This window comes from Podarcis gaigeae, assembly GCF_964106915.1.
Source record: "Podarcis gaigeae genome assembly, chromosome: 8".
Classification (NCBI taxonomy): domain Eukaryota; kingdom Metazoa; phylum Chordata; class Lepidosauria; order Squamata; family Lacertidae; genus Podarcis; species Podarcis gaigeae.
This window is the reverse complement of record NC_139684.1, coordinates 82,614,778-82,631,081: the sequence shown is the minus strand read 5'-3', so window position 1 is coordinate 82,631,081 and position 16,304 is coordinate 82,614,778. Positions and strand designations below refer to the sequence as shown.

At 47.2% G+C, this 16,304-nt stretch overlaps 1 protein-coding gene across 3 annotated transcripts in view; it reads left to right on the top strand.

Annotated features, from left to right (window-relative positions):
* Positions 1–16,304, top strand: part of NPAS1 (neuronal PAS domain protein 1) — a 94,385-nt gene that overhangs the window by 24,602 nt on the left and 53,479 nt on the right. The gene's annotated exons all lie outside the window — the stretch shown is intronic.

The following is a 16,304-nucleotide window of genomic DNA, read 5'->3' as shown; positions in this document are numbered from 1 at the left end:
CCCGGAAGTGAGTGTTCCGGTTTGCAAACCTTTTTCAGAAGCCGAATGTGCTCCGTTTTGAGTGTACACTGAGGTCTGTCTGTTTTTGCAATTTATTTTGCGTTTTTGTGGTTCTTCTTTTTTGTGTTTGTGACTGTGTGGAACTCAGTTCAGCTACTGATTGGTTGGTTGTGTGACTGCAGTACATTGTTTATTGCTTCCGTTTTATGGATCAGTGGTCTCGTTAAATAGTAAAATCCATGTTAAATTGCTGTTTTGGGGGTTGTTTTTTAAAGTCTGGAACAGATTAATCCATTTTGCATTACTTTCTATGGGAAATCGCTCCTTGGTTTTGGAACGCTTTGGTTTTGGAACAGACTTCTGGAACGGATTAAGTTTGAGAACCAAGGTACCGCTGTACAGGTCCCATAATTCTTTGGGGGGGGGGGAGCTGTGGCTGTTTAGAGTGGAATCACAGTGCTTTAACATTTGTGGTGCAAATGTAGACAGAGAGACTGTTCTGAGCAGCAGCCCCTGACAGATAACACCCAAGGGAATGTAGCCCCTGATGGAAGCAAAAATTCCTGTCTCCGATTGGTATACAGAATGGGTGTCTCGTGCACAGAATCAAAAAAGAGAGCCCACACAGGGGCATCATTTAGTTGCCTATCCTTACGTTCAAAGGTTTTCTGATTTTTATCTGTGTTTCAATCACAATAGTTTCATAGAATTATAGATTTTGAAGGGGACCTAAAGGGTCATCAAGTCCATGGACATAAATTTGTTTTTTGAATGGTCTTGTAGATTTCAGCTCCTGTTTTGTCTACAGCTCCTTTTGCACACCACTAACGATCTCTTTCATTAAGCCCTTCGCGAATCTTCCAAATGAACGAGCACGTAAGGGGGAGACGCGTTTGACAGCTTGAAAATGTTTATTTCTTCCTTGCAACGGGGAAACTTTCGCCTGTACTTTGCCTGAATGTGGGTCAGAGGATCGGGAGCCGGAGAAAGCTGCCCTTGGCTGGCCCAGTTTTAACTGCTGGTGGCCGACTCCCTGTTCTTAAATCGTTGCATTTTGCAGTTCCACCCGGCATTCTTATTTTCGTCATGCATTCTCATTTTAATAGCACCATCGCTGCATGCATGACAATGCGCCCGGCAGTGCAAATGGAGGGAGAGTCCTTTCCCAGAAGAGCTTGAAACAGAAAGAGTTGGGGAAGGAGGGGAGAGGCGAAAGAACACAACAGCTGAATATGGGCAAATCCAGCGGGGCTGCTGTTTGACAGCCCATGCAGCTGGCCTCTCTTCCCAGCCTCTTCGGGATCCGGGACAGAAGTCCTTCTCCTGACCCAGGGGCATTTTCTCCACCTTCTCTCTCTGCCTGCATTGGAGAAGGGCTGCGTCTCAGTGACAGAACACCTGCTTTGCATGCAGAAGGTCCTTGGCAGCGTCTCCAGGCAGGGCTGGGAAACGTCCCCTGCCTGAAACCATGAAGAGCGGCTGCTGCCAGTCATTGCGGGCAACATTGAGGTCTGTGGAAGCAGCTCCCTGCGTTTCCATTTCCCATTACCGTATTTTTCGCTCTATAAGATGCACCAGACCACAAGACGCACCTAGCTTTTGGAGGAGAAAACGAGAAAATTTTTTTATGAATCTCAGAAGCCAGAACAGCCAGAGGGATCTCTGCGCAGTGAAAGCAGCAATCACTCTTGCTATTCTGGCTTCTGGGATAGCTGCGCAGCCTGCATTCGCTCCATAAGACGCACACACATTTCCCCTTACTTTTTAGGAGGGAAAAGGTGAGTCTTATAGAGCAAAAAATACGGTACCTCCCATGCGTGCGACTTTTCCTTCTCAAGCGTTGCTGCCCTCGGTCACGTTATGGATGGGGCGGTGGGAGTGTCTGTGCTCTAAAAGAGGATTGTACAAATTCACAAGAGGGTAATAATAATAGTAATAGTAATAATAATAATAAAATAAAATAAAAAATTATTTATATCCCACCGAAACCAGGCTCAGAGCAGCCAACAACAATAAAAGCAACACAGTTCACATAAAATCACAATCAGTCAATTGAAATGCATTCTAAAATCAATTCATTCTAAAATCAATTCAGAATCAAATTAATGGCAACCATTGGGCTAGAGTTCTGTGAGGATTACCGAGGGAGGGGGTCAGACTGTGCCTTGGCCAAAGGCCAGGTGGAACAGCTCTGTCTTGCAGGCCCTGTGGAAAGATGTCAAGTCCCGCAGGGCCCTAGTCTCTTGTGACAGAGCGTTCCACCAGATTGGGGCCATGGCCGAAAAAGCCCTGGCTCTGGTTGAGGCCAGCCTAACTTCCCTGTGGCCCGGGACCTCCAAGATGTTTTTGTTTGAAGACCGTAAGGTCCTCTGTGGGACATACCAGGAGAAGCAGTCCCATGGGTACGAGGGTCCTAGGCCGTATAGGGCTTTAAAGGTTAAAACCAGCACCTTGAAACTGATCCTTTACTCCACCGGAAGCCAGTGCAGCTGGTATAGCACCGAGTGAATGTGATCCCGTGGCAAGGACCCCGTAAGGAGTCTCGCCGCAGCAAGGCTCTTCTTCCACGTTTGGAGGCGGCAAAGCTTCTGAACACCAGTCGCTGGAAACCACAGAAGGAGAGTTGATCTTGTAATCAGGTCTTGCTTGTGTGCTTCCCCTGTGAAGCATCTCTTTGGCCACTGTGATGCAGGACTGGAAGGGCCATTGGTCATATCCAGCAGACTCTCCTTATTATCTCAGACAGATTTCCCCCAGCAAGGTGCTTCTTACGTCCTTTCTCTCTTCCCCGGTAAGCAGACCACGGCCGTGGGTGTGAGAGACAGACAGAGAGAGGTGGATGGACCTTGGTGCGTGATGATTTAGGCACCCGGCGTTTGCCATCAAATCCCTTGGCAGCACGCCCTGTCCTCTCGCTTCTCAGCGGGTACCGAATCGCCCTTAGCCTGGCGGAGAGCCAGGGGCCAGCCCCAAACTCAGTTGCTGAAGCCCAGCCTTATCACGACTCCTGTCTCTTCCACCCCCAACCATCCCGGCTGAGGGAGGGAGGTGGAAGAATGTCTGATGCCTCAATTACCCCCCTTGGAAAAGTGACTCGCCCACGCTTGGCCTCCATCCATGGTTGCGCCACCCCCGGGCCACTCAATCTAATTGACCCAGATTGCCTCGTGTTGGCTGGATGTGTCCCCCTTGTTCCCGGCTGGTGTTTGAGTCGGAAGACGGGGTACTTTTGGCTTGCAATGTAGAAGCAAGAGAACAGGCAAGGTCTGGCTGGAGTGGGGATTATAGGAACAAAGTGAACATAGGTTTAGTGCCACCTGTCTTGCCCTAATGCCCCCTTCTTCTTCTTCTTCTTCTATACATTTTAATTGGTTTTTTTAACGTATCATTTCCAACAGTCATCTAACATTACTTCTTATCTTATACAATGTTTTAGACTTCCATCAACACCTCTGATGATTTTTCGTTCTTATCACCTATTCTGCATTTCTTAATTTCTCTATTACTCTTAATTGTTATTAACTAATAATTCCCTCGTAGTTTCTCTTGCATTATTTCAAATCCTCCTGATTACAAAACTTCTTGCAGTCCTACTAGCGTAACCTGTTCATTACAATTACTTTTCAAATAGTTCATATATTTACTCCAGTCTTCTAAGAATCTCTGATCCCGCAGGTTTCGAATCCTTCCTGTTAATTTATCTAATTCTGCATAGTTCATCAATTTCATCCTCCATTCTTCTTTCATTGGTAATTCTTCTTGCATCCATTTTTGTGCCTAATGCCCCCTTCTTGTGCTGCTGGTGCTGGTGGCTGGTGACCGTGATGCCTTATTTTAATCCTGGTCATCCTCTAAGGAGCTTGGAGAAGTTTGTTCTTATATCCTCACAGCAACCCTGCCATGTTGGCTAAGGTGAGAGACAAGTGACTGGCGCAAGGGCATGCAGTGAGCTTCACGACTGAGGACAGATTTGAACCCAGGTCTCTCCAGTACTAATCTGGGACTCTGCCCACAACACGCTGCTGTCCCTGGCTTGGCATGTTTCTCTGCCGCAGCTTCGCATTGCAGCTTCTCTTCTTCTCAGTATTAGGTCCCCACCTGACAAATGGGGGATACGGACCTACCTGGCCAGGCTATTGTAAGGTGTGCTGAGGATGCATGAAAAAGGTTCCACAGCTGTGTATAAAGACTAAGCAAGCGCTTACGACTTTGCATCTGGTCTTCCCTGGAGATAATGTTGTTGTTGTTTAGTCGTTTAGTCATGTCCGACTCTTCGTGACCCCCTGGACCAGAGCACGCCAGGCCCTCCTGTCTTCCACTGCCTCCTGCAGTTTGGTCAAACTCATGCTGGTAGCTTCGAGAACACTGTCCCACCATCTCGTCCTCTGTCGCCTCCTTCTCCTTGTGCCCTCCATCTTTCCCAATGTCAGGGTCTTTTCCAGGGAGTCTTCTCTTCTCATGAGGTGGCCAAAATATTGGAGTTTCAGCTTCGGGATCTGTCCTTCCAGTGAGCACTCAGGACTGATTTCCTTCAGAATGGAGAGGTTTGATCTTCTTGCAGTCCATGGGACTCTCAAGAGTCTCCTCCAGCACCAGAATTCAAAATATCCCTGGAGATATTTTCCAGTAATTCCCTGAAGGCATTTTCCACAGCGAGCCCCAAAGTTCCAGGATCTTTTGGCCAGGCGGCGCAGAATATTATTCCCTCCTTTCTTCCCCCTACTGTCGCCCTCCCACCTCCAAATTATGAGGCATTGGTTCGTCCCCTTCCCAGCTAACTTTGCCAGCAAGGAGCCAAGAGACGGGTTTGCTCTTTGCCTTTCAGCTGCAGCTAATTCTCCCGCTGCTCCGACTGCGCAAAAGGGGGTTTGCAGCTGCTCGGCCGTAATCCGCTGCGATTCCACTGGCTTTATTCTCCCACATAATTACACACTTGGGGGAAGAATTCAGTGATTGCTCCAGCTCTGGACGACTCTCTTTTTTGTGACTCCAATAATCCCGCCAGATTTTGACATTAACCCCCTCGCGGCTTCTGCTTCTTCTTCTTTTTTGAAAGGGGGAGGGAACGCTCCCCCCCCTTTACACTTTTGCCAGAAGAAGGGAGACTCCGCTGGATTAGGAAAGGATAATATTCCGTGCCCTCCAAAATGTTTGGCGGTTATAGTAGGGTGTGCAGGATTCGGCCTGCAGGCAGCCTCCATTTTTCTGGGTCTGTTGTTTGCAATGAAAGATGCTCTCAGCCCTCACAGGTACAGTGGTACCTTGGGTGACAGGCGCTTCAGGTTACAGGCGCTTCAGGTTACAGACTCTGCTAACCCAGAAATGGTACCTCAGGTTAAGAACTTTGCTTCAGGATGAGAACAGAAATCGTGTGGCGGCAGCGGGAGGTCCCATTAGCTAAAGTGGTACCTCAGGTTACGAACAGTTTCAGGCTAAGAACGGACCTCCAGAACGAATTAAGTTCTTAACCCAAGGTACCACTTTTCCAGGGAGAAAAGTACCACTTTTACAAGGAGAAACCTGCAAGTGTGCAGGCAGCTGACCTCTGAAATCTGAGGGGTAGGAGCTGAGCAGGTTTTTAAGTAATCAATGATGGATTTGGGGCCTTGCTTCTCTAGAGAGCCAGTGTGGTGTAATGGTTAAGAGCGGTAGACTCGTAATCTGGTGAACCGGGTTCGCTTCCCCGCTCCTCCACCTGCAGCTGCTGGGTGACCTTGGGCCAGTCACGCTTCTCTGAAGTCTCTCAGCCCCACTCACCTCACAGAGTGTTTGTTGTGAGGGAGGAAGGGAAAGGAGAATGTTAGCCGCTTTGAGACTCCTTCGGGTAGTGATAAAGCGGGATATCAAATCCAAACTCTTCTTCCCCACCCGCAAGTAGAATAAATCATGCCAGATGAATAGCAATGGGGGCAGATGTGATATATAAATGTGATATACATGGATATCTGTCTTTTACTGAATCAGACCATCTGGGTCAATATTGGCTGCACGGCAGCCATTCTCCAGTGGTTCAGGCAGGGGTGTCTCCCAGTCCTATCTAGAGATGCTGCCGCATTTGAAGCCAAGGCATTTCGCATGCAAGCTTCTACCACCAAAATCCAACCCTTCCCCACAGAAGTTTCAGCTTGGCCCCTTGACTGTGGGTGCCCGGGGGCCATGGGTGCCATGCAACATGCATGGCCCTGGCGCCAAAATTTGTGGGTGCCTGGCCCCTTCATGGGGAATTTTGTGGTTGCTCGAAGCCCCAGGGAGCCGGCACCTATGCTTCCCCATTTGAAATTGAAAAGTTGCTTGATTAGAGCTGGGACCTCCAGAGCAGGCATAGGCAAACTCGGCCCTCCAGATGTTTTGGGACTACAACTCCCATCATCCCTAGCTAACAGGACCAGTGGTCAGGGATGATGGGAATTGTAGTCCCAAAAAACATCTGGAGGGCTAATCTTTCCTGTGCCTGCTCCAGAGTGTGGCCTGGCATAGAATGAGGTCCATTTCTGAGCCAAGAAAGCTTGACTTTTGGAAAAGGGAGGAAAGGGAAAGTGACTTCTTTTTCTCAAGAAGGCCATTTTTTTTAAAAAAAAAATTCTGGTCCTCAAAACAGGTGTTCCCTTAATTTTTCAGATTTCATTTTTTTTCATCCATGAGAGCTTTTATGTGGCTTGCTAAGCGTAGTTTGCCCATCAGTACAAATGAGAAAATATATGCAGATGTGCCTAATTTTTACAGAGTGCAAAAATTAGTTTTGGCTTTACACAGATTCCGCCCCCCCCCAAAAAAAACCCCCTTTCAGTTTAGATAACAGTGTAACCCAGAATGGCAGTAAGGAACTGGCAAAAATCTACCATGGATTAAAAACAGTGTCAATCAGGATATGATGGGTCAAAGCAACAACTGCTTAACAATATTTTGGCAGCTTGAGTGGAGTTTGGAAGGCAGGGGCTCTTAATTTTGTTGGGGTTTTTTCAGGTTTCCACCTTGAATCTTTTGCTTTTTCAGAATCTGTGGTTTCTTAAACATACCGCTCTTTTGAAGCAAGCTCCTTGTCCTCTTGGGGGTATGAAAGCCTCCACTAAGTCAGGGGGTTAAGAGCTCCCAGTATGTTTCTGAGCACAATTCAAAGTCTTGGTGCTGACCTTTAAAGCTCTAAAAGGCCTTGGCTCAGTTACTCTCATCGTTCAGCCCGGACACTGAGGTCCAGCTCCAAGGGCCTTCTGGCGGTTCCACACTGCGAGAAGTGAAGTTATAGGGAACCAGGTAGAGGGTCTTCTTGGTGGTGGCGCCCTCCCTGTGGAACACCCTCTCACCAGATGTCAAGGAGATAAACAACTGCCTGACTTTTATAAGACATCTGGAGGCTGCCCTGTCTAGGGAAGTTTTTAATGTTCGATGTTTTATTGTCTTTTTATATATGTTGGAAGCTGCCCAGAGCAGCTGGAACAACCCAGTCAGATGAGTGGGGTACAGTTGTTGTTGTTGTTGTTGTTGTTGTTGTTGTTGTTGTTGGCCTCCAGTCAGGTTCCACTACCCCTACACCAACTGCTACTCCTGAGTTACCTTTCCTCTTGATGCCAGAGGAACGATCTTGCAAAATATTTGCTTTGATTTAGTTAGCACAGCTGTCCTGCTACTTCCACCTGCAGTAGCTTCCTGAAGTTTTTGTTTTTGTTTATAATTTTTTTATTTATAAAATTTTCAAATTTAACAATAAAAGAAAAACATTCCATTTGAATTATACATCCAATTCTAATCTTTCCACTTTCAGACTTCCTTCAGTCTTTCTGGAAATTTTCATGTTTTCACAATTATTCACATTTCTTGCATCTGTATTGTATTGGTTTTTTTTAACCAAATTAATCTTAACAATTATTATAAAACAATATTTCTTTCCATTATGATCACAGAGCTTCTTGAAAACCTACAAACGTTAATTGACCTTCACATATATTCTTAATATACTCTGTAAATTTATTCCAGTCCTCGGTAAATCTCTGGTCTCGCCGGTTCTGGATTTTCCCCGTAAGCTTGTCTAATTCTGCGTATTCCATCAATGAAAACTCTGGGTTTTGTAACAGGAGGGAGTCCGTTCTTAAAATTGTGTGTGTCTTTTCTAATCAGAGTTGGAGAACTGGATTCACTATATACTTTTCTCTGATTGGGCCTGCCCTTTGCCATAAGGTCCCAGGGTGGGTTGCAACAAGGTGAAAACACAATATTTAAATCGGTGGAAACAATCTACAATCAGAAGGTGGGGGGGGAATTATATCTCGGGTGTCAAAGGCCAGTACGGTGAGATGGAAATAACAAATTCAAATAAGCAGCTGTAGAGGGTAACAAATGGAACAGGCTACCTCTTGTTTAAGAACTCAACATCTTTATCAGATTAGAGAACCTTGACAGATTAGAGAACTGGGCCAAAACAAACAAGATGAATTTTAATAGGGAGAAATGTAAAGTATTGCACTTGGGCAAAAAAAATGAGAGGCACAAATACAAGATGGGTGACACCTGGCTTGAGAGCAGTACATGTGAAAAGGATCTAGGAGTCTTGGTTGACCACAAACTTGACATGAGCCAACAGTGTGATGCGGCAGCTAAAAAAGCAGATGCAATTCTGGGCTGCATCAATAGGAGTATTGCATCTAGATCAAGGGAAGTAATAGTGCCACTGTATTCTGCTCTGGTCAGACCTCACCTGGAGTACTGTGTCCAGTTCTGGGCACCACAGTTCAAGAAGGACACTGACAAACTGGAACGTGTCCAGAGGAGGGCAACCAAAATGGTCAAAGGCCTGGAAACGATGCCTTATGAGGAACGGCTAAGGGAGCTGGGCATGTTTAGCCTGGAGAAGAGGAGGTTAAGGGGTGATATGATAGCCATGTTCAAATATATAAAAGGATGTCACATAGAGGAGGGAGAAAGGTTGTTTTCTGCTGCTCCAGAGAAGCGGACACGGAGTAATGGATCCAAACTACAAGAAAGAAGATTCCACCTAAACATTAGGAAGAACTTCCTGACAGTAAGAGCTGTTTGACAGTGGAATTTGCTGCCAAGGAGTGTGGTGGAGTCTCCTTCTTTGGAGGTCTTTAAGCAGAGGCTTGACAACCATATGTCAGGAGTGCTCTGATGGTGTTTCCTGCTTGGCAGGGGGTTGGACTCGATGGCCCTTGTGGTCTCTTCCAACTCTATGATTCTATTCTATGATTCTATGATTCTAACTCAAATGAAACAGTTTTAACGCATATGGGATGGGAAATGCCTCTTGTGAGGTGACTCAACTGCTTGGGTGCCACCACTAAAGAGGCCCCATCCCTGGTACCTGCCTGTCTGACCTGCAAAAGCAGGAGCAGGGCCTTTGGTGATGATCTCAGAAAGCAGGTGGGCTCATATGAGAAAGGAGGTGTTTGTTTGCTTATAAATAGGGAGCCACTGCAGAAAAGTCCCTGTTCTCGTGTTGCTGCCTTCTTGACCTCTCGTGGAAGGGTGTCACATGATGACCGCAGGGTCTGGGTCAATTCATAGGGGGAGAGGAGGTCCTTGAGGTGTTGGGGTCCTGAGCTGTTTTATACGTCAAAACCAGCACTTTGAATTGGGCCCAGAAACTAATTGGTGGAGCTAAGCAATTAGAGACTTAGCTTCTAAATTGCTGCGGGGCAGGAATCTGGCTGCTTTAGAACAACCCTTTACTCTGGTTCCCTTAGAACAACCCTTTACTCCTGATAAGGAAAATTCCGGGTTGAGAGACTACTCAACAGCCCGGCTTGCTGGGGTACAGGTCCCCCCCGGGTCTATGCGGTCAGTAAGAGAAGGAAATTCCAGCCAAGTACCATATTTTTTGCTCCATAAGATGCACCTGACCATAAGATGCAACTAGTTTTTAGAGGAGGAAAACAAGCAAAAAATTTTCGGAATGAAACAGTGGATATATGATTTTTGTGGTTCACGCTGTGGCCACAGACATGTGATTTGACGGTGAGTTTGGGGTAGCCCAATGCTAAAATCCTGAGAATCCATGTAGATCCGTGCTTTGTAACCACGTTTTTTTGCCATTGCATGATCTGCTTTTCGCCCCTGGGCAGTTCCAGTGGCGTAGCGTGGGTGGTGCAGGGGGGGCCGGCCGCACCGGGTGCAACATCTGGGGGTTAGGGTTAGGGGGCGCAAATTACTTGCCTTGCCCCGGGTGCTCACAACCCACGCTACGCCACTGGGCAATTCGGCTTCAGGGACCATGCATTCGCTCCATAAAACGCATAGACATTTCCCCTTACTTTTTAGGAAGAAGAAAGTGTGTCTTATGGAGTGAAAAATACGGTAATATGGAGCAAAACAGCAGTCAGTAGACTTAGATCCTTTATTGTTGCGCAACAGGTTCAAACTTCTCACAATATCCCAGAATACAGTTCGTACAGCATCATTGATACACAGTGGCGTAGCGTGGGTTGTCAGCACCCGGGGCAAGGCAAGTAATTTGCGCCCCCTAACCCTGGATTTGCGCCCCCTAACCCTATCCCTAACCCTAACCTCCAGATGTTGCGCCCGGTGCGGCCGGCACCCCCTGCACCCCCCACGCTACGCCACTGTTGATACATCATCTTTCGTGTCCTCACGCTTGAGGCTGGAGGTGACAGGGGCACGAGTCATTTTTCCAAGGGCAAAATGGCGTTGGAATGGAGGAACTTGGCAAAGGGGTTGATTTGATATGATTTATAAAGCTAGGTATCTTTACTGAGCTGTCAAGTCGGAAGGATACATTCAGGCATAATATTTGTAACATTTAACAGCTTTAAAGATGTGCCCCCTGCCCTGTAATTTCTGTAACACTCCCCTCCATAGAAGTGAATGATGACTGTTCTCTCCTGTGTGCCATTTGTTCCCCTGAAAGTCAGCAAAAAGTCCAGGATGTGAACAGGCAGGCCTTGCGCTGTTCGGTCTTAGGTGTAGCAAAATAAATTCATTTAAATAGAGCTTCCTCCTGCCGCGGAATGGAGGGAGGGGAAAAATAACATGTTTTAAGAGATTAAGAACCATTGTTCAGTGGAGGGTGAAATATTATGATTATTGCACGTTGACAGGACAAAATTACTGTGTGGATTGCGATGGTGCTTGCATGTGCTGTCCACCCCCCCCATCTTCCTCCCCCGCTGTGGGCCTTGTTTTCGCACAATGCACACCGCGGAATCAGTTCTTCGGTTGCTGTTTTCGTTCAGGTGCGGCTGTAGGCTGCCTTTGGGCTGCTGCTGCACTAACACTGGAGCACATGGGCGCTGCATCGAATTCCTTAATTTATTTGGAAAAAAGTAAGTTCCTAGACCTCAGTGTGGCCACATGGAGATTTAGGAAAGTCATTTCTGCACTGGGCTCCGTCTTTAACACTCTTCCCCCCACCAAACTCAGAAGCTGCGAAAGGAAAGGGGGAAAAATTGAACTTCCAAAGGCAATACAAGAATTTAGGACAGAGATTATGATATTATTATTATTATTATTATTATTATTATTATTATTATTATTATTAATACAGTGGTACCTTGGGTTTGAACCCTGCTCTCCCAGGTCCTAGTCCAGGGGTCCGCAAACTTTTTCAGCAGGGGGCCAGTCCACTATCCCTCAGACCTTGCGGGGGGCCGGGCTATATTTTGAAGAAGAAAAATGAACAAATTCCTATGCTCCACAAATAACCCAGAGATGCATTTTAAATAAAAGCACACATTCTACTCATGTAAAAACACCAGGCAGGCCCCACAAATAACCCAGAGATGCATTTTAAATAAAAGCACACATTCTACTCATGTAAAAACACCAGGCAGGCCCCACAAATAACCCAGAGATGCATTTTAAATAAAAGGACACATTCTACTCATGTAAAAACACACTGATTCCTGGACTGTCCACGGGCCGGATTTAGAAGGAGATTGGGCCGGATCTGGCCCCCGGACCTTAGTTTTCCTACCCATGTCTTAGTCTGACACCCTAACCATTACACCACCTTGGCTCTGACCCCATGGCAGCCCTCGTGGAAGTTGATCAGATTAGGGTGCCTGGTCAACAGCTTTTTGCGGTCCATTTGTGGGTCCCATCCCGCTGGTTGGAGACCTTTGACCTGATGTGCTGGCTTTTTCCTTCCACCTGTAGAGTTGGCTGTCTTGCTCCCTTGCCGATTCACACCGTGTATTGATCACATTTCAAACCCGGGTCGTCCCAGTCCAAGTTCACCATGCCATCAGCTCCCACTGTCTCTCTCTGCCTTTGCACTCCAGAGGTTTCCGCCAATAATAATCAAATAATATAAGCTGCTTGTGTTTTCTGGGCAGCCTGTGGTTGTCGTTTTCCCCAGCTTTATGGCTTTAAAAGCTGGCGATATTGCAATCGTGTGTGTTGGGGGGTGTATTTCTGTCCCCCTCCCCATATATTCCTCTTTCACTCTCCCCCCACCACACCGTACCCTTCTTTTCCTCGTAATCCTAGCAGCTTTCTAATTCTTACATTAAATGCTTTTAATTATAGGAGCATTCTGTCTGACCCGCGGGGTTATTTCAAGAGAGAAAAATGAAGGAATTAAAGAAAATGACAGAGCAAATTGCGGCAATTAGCGGTGCTGGTATTGTTCCGAGTGTCTGTCAAGGGAGTTCTCTGTTTGTTAGTTACAAGTAAATTCGTACAGATAACGGAGACAGCCATTATAAATGCCATCTCCGAGGCTGCCTGGCGCTGCAGCTATTTTTCCTTTTTAAAAAAAAAAGAGGGGGAGAGAGAGAGAGATTTTCTTTGTAAAAATAATATTTCTCTTTGTAAAAATAATATTTCTCCTTGAAAGTGAGCTCTGGTTTCTCTTCCTGCTCTCCTTTTGCCCCAGTAAGTCCAGGATCATGGTTTTGTGGGTCTGCGTCTGCCTAGTCGATCATGAGACTGAAAGAGCCTTAGAGATGCAATGGGTGACCATTTGAGTTTGGTGCGCAAGATTTCACCCGGGGCTTAACCCCACAACCCATGGCTGAGGGCGAGCTGGGCACTAGAGCTCTTTCCTTACACACATAAACCCTCTCATGTCCATTTTCCCGGCATCTGCAGTTAAAAGGATGAGGTAGGCAGCGATCATAGGGACGCGGGTGGCACTGTGGGCTAAACCACTGAGCCTAGGACTTGCCGATCAGAAGGCCGGCGGTTCGAATCCCCTCGATGGGGTGAGCTCCCGTTGCTCGGTCCCTGCTCCTGCCAACCTAGCAGTTCGAAAGCACATCAAAGTGCAAGTAGATAGATAGGTACCGCTCCGGTGGGAAGGTAAATGGCATTTCCGTGCGCTGCTCTGGTTTGCCAGAAGCGGCTTAGTTATGCTGGCCACATGACCCGGAAGCTGTACGCTGGCTCCCTCGGCCAATAAAGCGAGATGAGCGCCGCAACCCCAGAGTCGGACACGACTGGACCTAATGGTCAGGGGTCCCTTTACCTTTACTTTTAAGGAGTCTCAAAGCGGCTAACATTCTCCTTTCCCTTCCTGCCAGAGACCACGGAGGGCTGCTGCCAGCCAGAGCAGAGCCCCCTGAGCTCAGCAGAATAACAGCGTGACTCCCTGCAAGGCAAGCTTCACGTGTATGTATAAACACCAGGCGTATAATTAGAATTTCACTGAAGCCAAGTGGTGTCTCTGAGCATTTGAGGCATCGTAGAATTGGAAGGGACCACGGGGGCCAATCTAGTCCAACCCCCTGCAATGCAGGCATATTTTACCCAACACGGGATTCGAACCCGCAACCCTGAAAGTAAGAGTCTTATTCTGTACCAACTGTGCAACTGAGGAGTTGGGGTGTGTGTGCTAAGCTCCAAACCCTCATTTCCAAAAGGTTATATAGAATGCCAATTTATACAGAGTCAAACTGTTGGTCTATTTTGCTCAGTATTGTCTACACTGGCTGGCAGCAGCTCAGGCAGGAGTTTATTCCTAGCTCCACCTGGAATTTGAACCTGGCACCTTCTGTGTGCAAAACACATGTTCTGCTACAGACTCACAGCCTTTCCGTTTCATCTGTGCCCCTTTCAAGCAAAGCCCCCTGCCCACAGGCAGGTGTGAGTTTTCCGTAGTGTCTGATGAGCCGGGGCAAGACTGTGGCACCGGGTGCAAATGATCCCCTTGCCACAGAAGTCTGGAAGCTCAAATCTGTTTCCTACAGCCAATTATGCAGTGGCATACCATTGACAGATGGGATAGAAGATTAGGGCAGAATTGCAAAATGGAACTTTCTCTGATTTTTAAGTTGTCGTAACCAGCGCTGCGGGACGCGTGTGGCGCTGCGGGTTAAACCACAGAGCCTAGGACTTACCGATCAGAAGGTTGGCGGTTTGAATCCCCGTGACGGGGTGAGCTCCCGTTGCTCGGTCCCTGCTCCTGCCAACCTAGCAGTTCGTAAGCACGTCAAAGTGCAAGTAGATAAATAGGTACCGCTCTGGCGGGAAGGTAAACAGCGTTTCCGTGCGCTGCTCTGGTTTGCCAGAAGCGGCTTAGTCATGCTGGCCACATGACCTGGAAGCTGTACGCCGGCTCCCTCGGCCGGTAAAGCGAGATGAGCGCCGCAACCCCAGAGTCGGCCACGACTGGACCTAAGGGTCAGGGGTCCCTTTACCTTTACCTTTAACCAGCGCTGGGACTTTGCTGTTGAAGGGCAAGTAATAAATTTAATGATCATTAATTAATATGACAGACAAGAGTTGGGCAGACCCATTGACACTAACAGGAGAGGGAGGGCTCAGCATTTTGCCCTGTTCTCTCCCCCCCCCCATTGACTTCAACAGGGCTGGCACAGGAAGATTCCCTGGTTAATTGTCCAGGGTTAATTGGCAGGTTGGCTCTACAGTTCTATGATCCTTGGTGCCATTTTGTTACCCCACCTCAAAGCACCAAACGATCCGGTTTCTGCCCAGGCAAACTCCCGGCGGATTTTTCAAACTCCTCCCCACCTGCGTCAAAACACCCCAGGATGGGGGCAGAAATTCAGAAAGGTGGCAACTGGAGGATGAAATTGATGGACTATGCAGAACTAGACAAACTAACAGGAAGAATTCGAAACCGGTGGGACCAGAGATTCACAGAAGATTGGTGTAAATTTGCAGACTATTTGAAAAGTAATTGTGATCACCAAATTACACTTGTAGGTTTGCAAGAAGTTTTGTGAGGTGAGTAATTTGAATTATTGCAGAATTGGATAAAAAGGAAGATGTTAGTTAAGATAATTAAAGGCAATATGAATTTAAGAAATGCAGAAGAAATGATAAAAATGGGAGATCATCAGAGGGGCTGATGGAAGTCCAAAAAGATTGCATAAGATGTGAAATTTTGTGGTATGTATGACAATTAATATGTTCAAAAATTAATAAAAATTATTTTTAAAAAAAGGAATTCAGAAAGGTGGCGGAACGGAAGCCATCTTTTTCGGGCTCGTGCAGATTTCTTCAAGGCCTCTCCTCATGGCATCTCACAGTTGGGTGTCCTCGTCCGCACGTCACCCCCCCCAACACCCCCTCTCTTTCGGCCCCTGAGCCAGGGAACTTCGCTGCAAGGGAGTGAAGGGGCTGAAAGGAAGGTTAAGCCGGGGTCTTGTGAGCTTTTCAGCTTTGCTGGGGAGCAGTGAATGCGGATCTGATAAGTATTCTAATCCCATCTCCCAGGAATGTGCAGAGCACAATGGCAGGTCCTCCTCTCCCCTCCAGACTTCCCCCTCCACACCCCCAGGGCTCTGTCCTTGTCTTCCCCCAGAGTGAGTGCCTGGTCCTTGGCTTGTGTGCGCTCACCACCCCAGAGTGGGGTTTGTGCAAGCATCAATGTGCACAGATGCACATGCATGTAAAGAGAGGAGATGTGGATGACAGGCTTGGTTTATTGTTGTTGTTTTGTATGTCCCTGTATAAAATTGTCCCGGAATTGAGATGCAAATGTCCCTCTTATTAACAGCTTTTGTTTTGCCAAGTTACTTGGTAAATCTCTCTTTTTGTAAAAGATCTCTGTCTGAGGCTTCTCTCCTCTTCTTCACATTTCCCTTCTACCTTTAAATTACTTTTGGAAAAGAATCCCAACCTTTCTGCCCCCCCTTCCTCTTTCTTCTGTTTTTTTTGGTAATGTTCGGGGGCTTAAGAATTTGCTCTTTGGTGTCCAGAAGAAGCTGTGGGGAGGAGGGTCTCTGTCTGCGGCTGACCTCTAACCCCGTGGTTCAGTCGCTTGAGATGCTTTCTTGCCTTTGAGCAAAATGGATGAGGTTTAGGATTGACATGCTTATATACAGACCTTAAAACACTTGACGGCTGATGGTCTACAAGCCGTCCTCAAG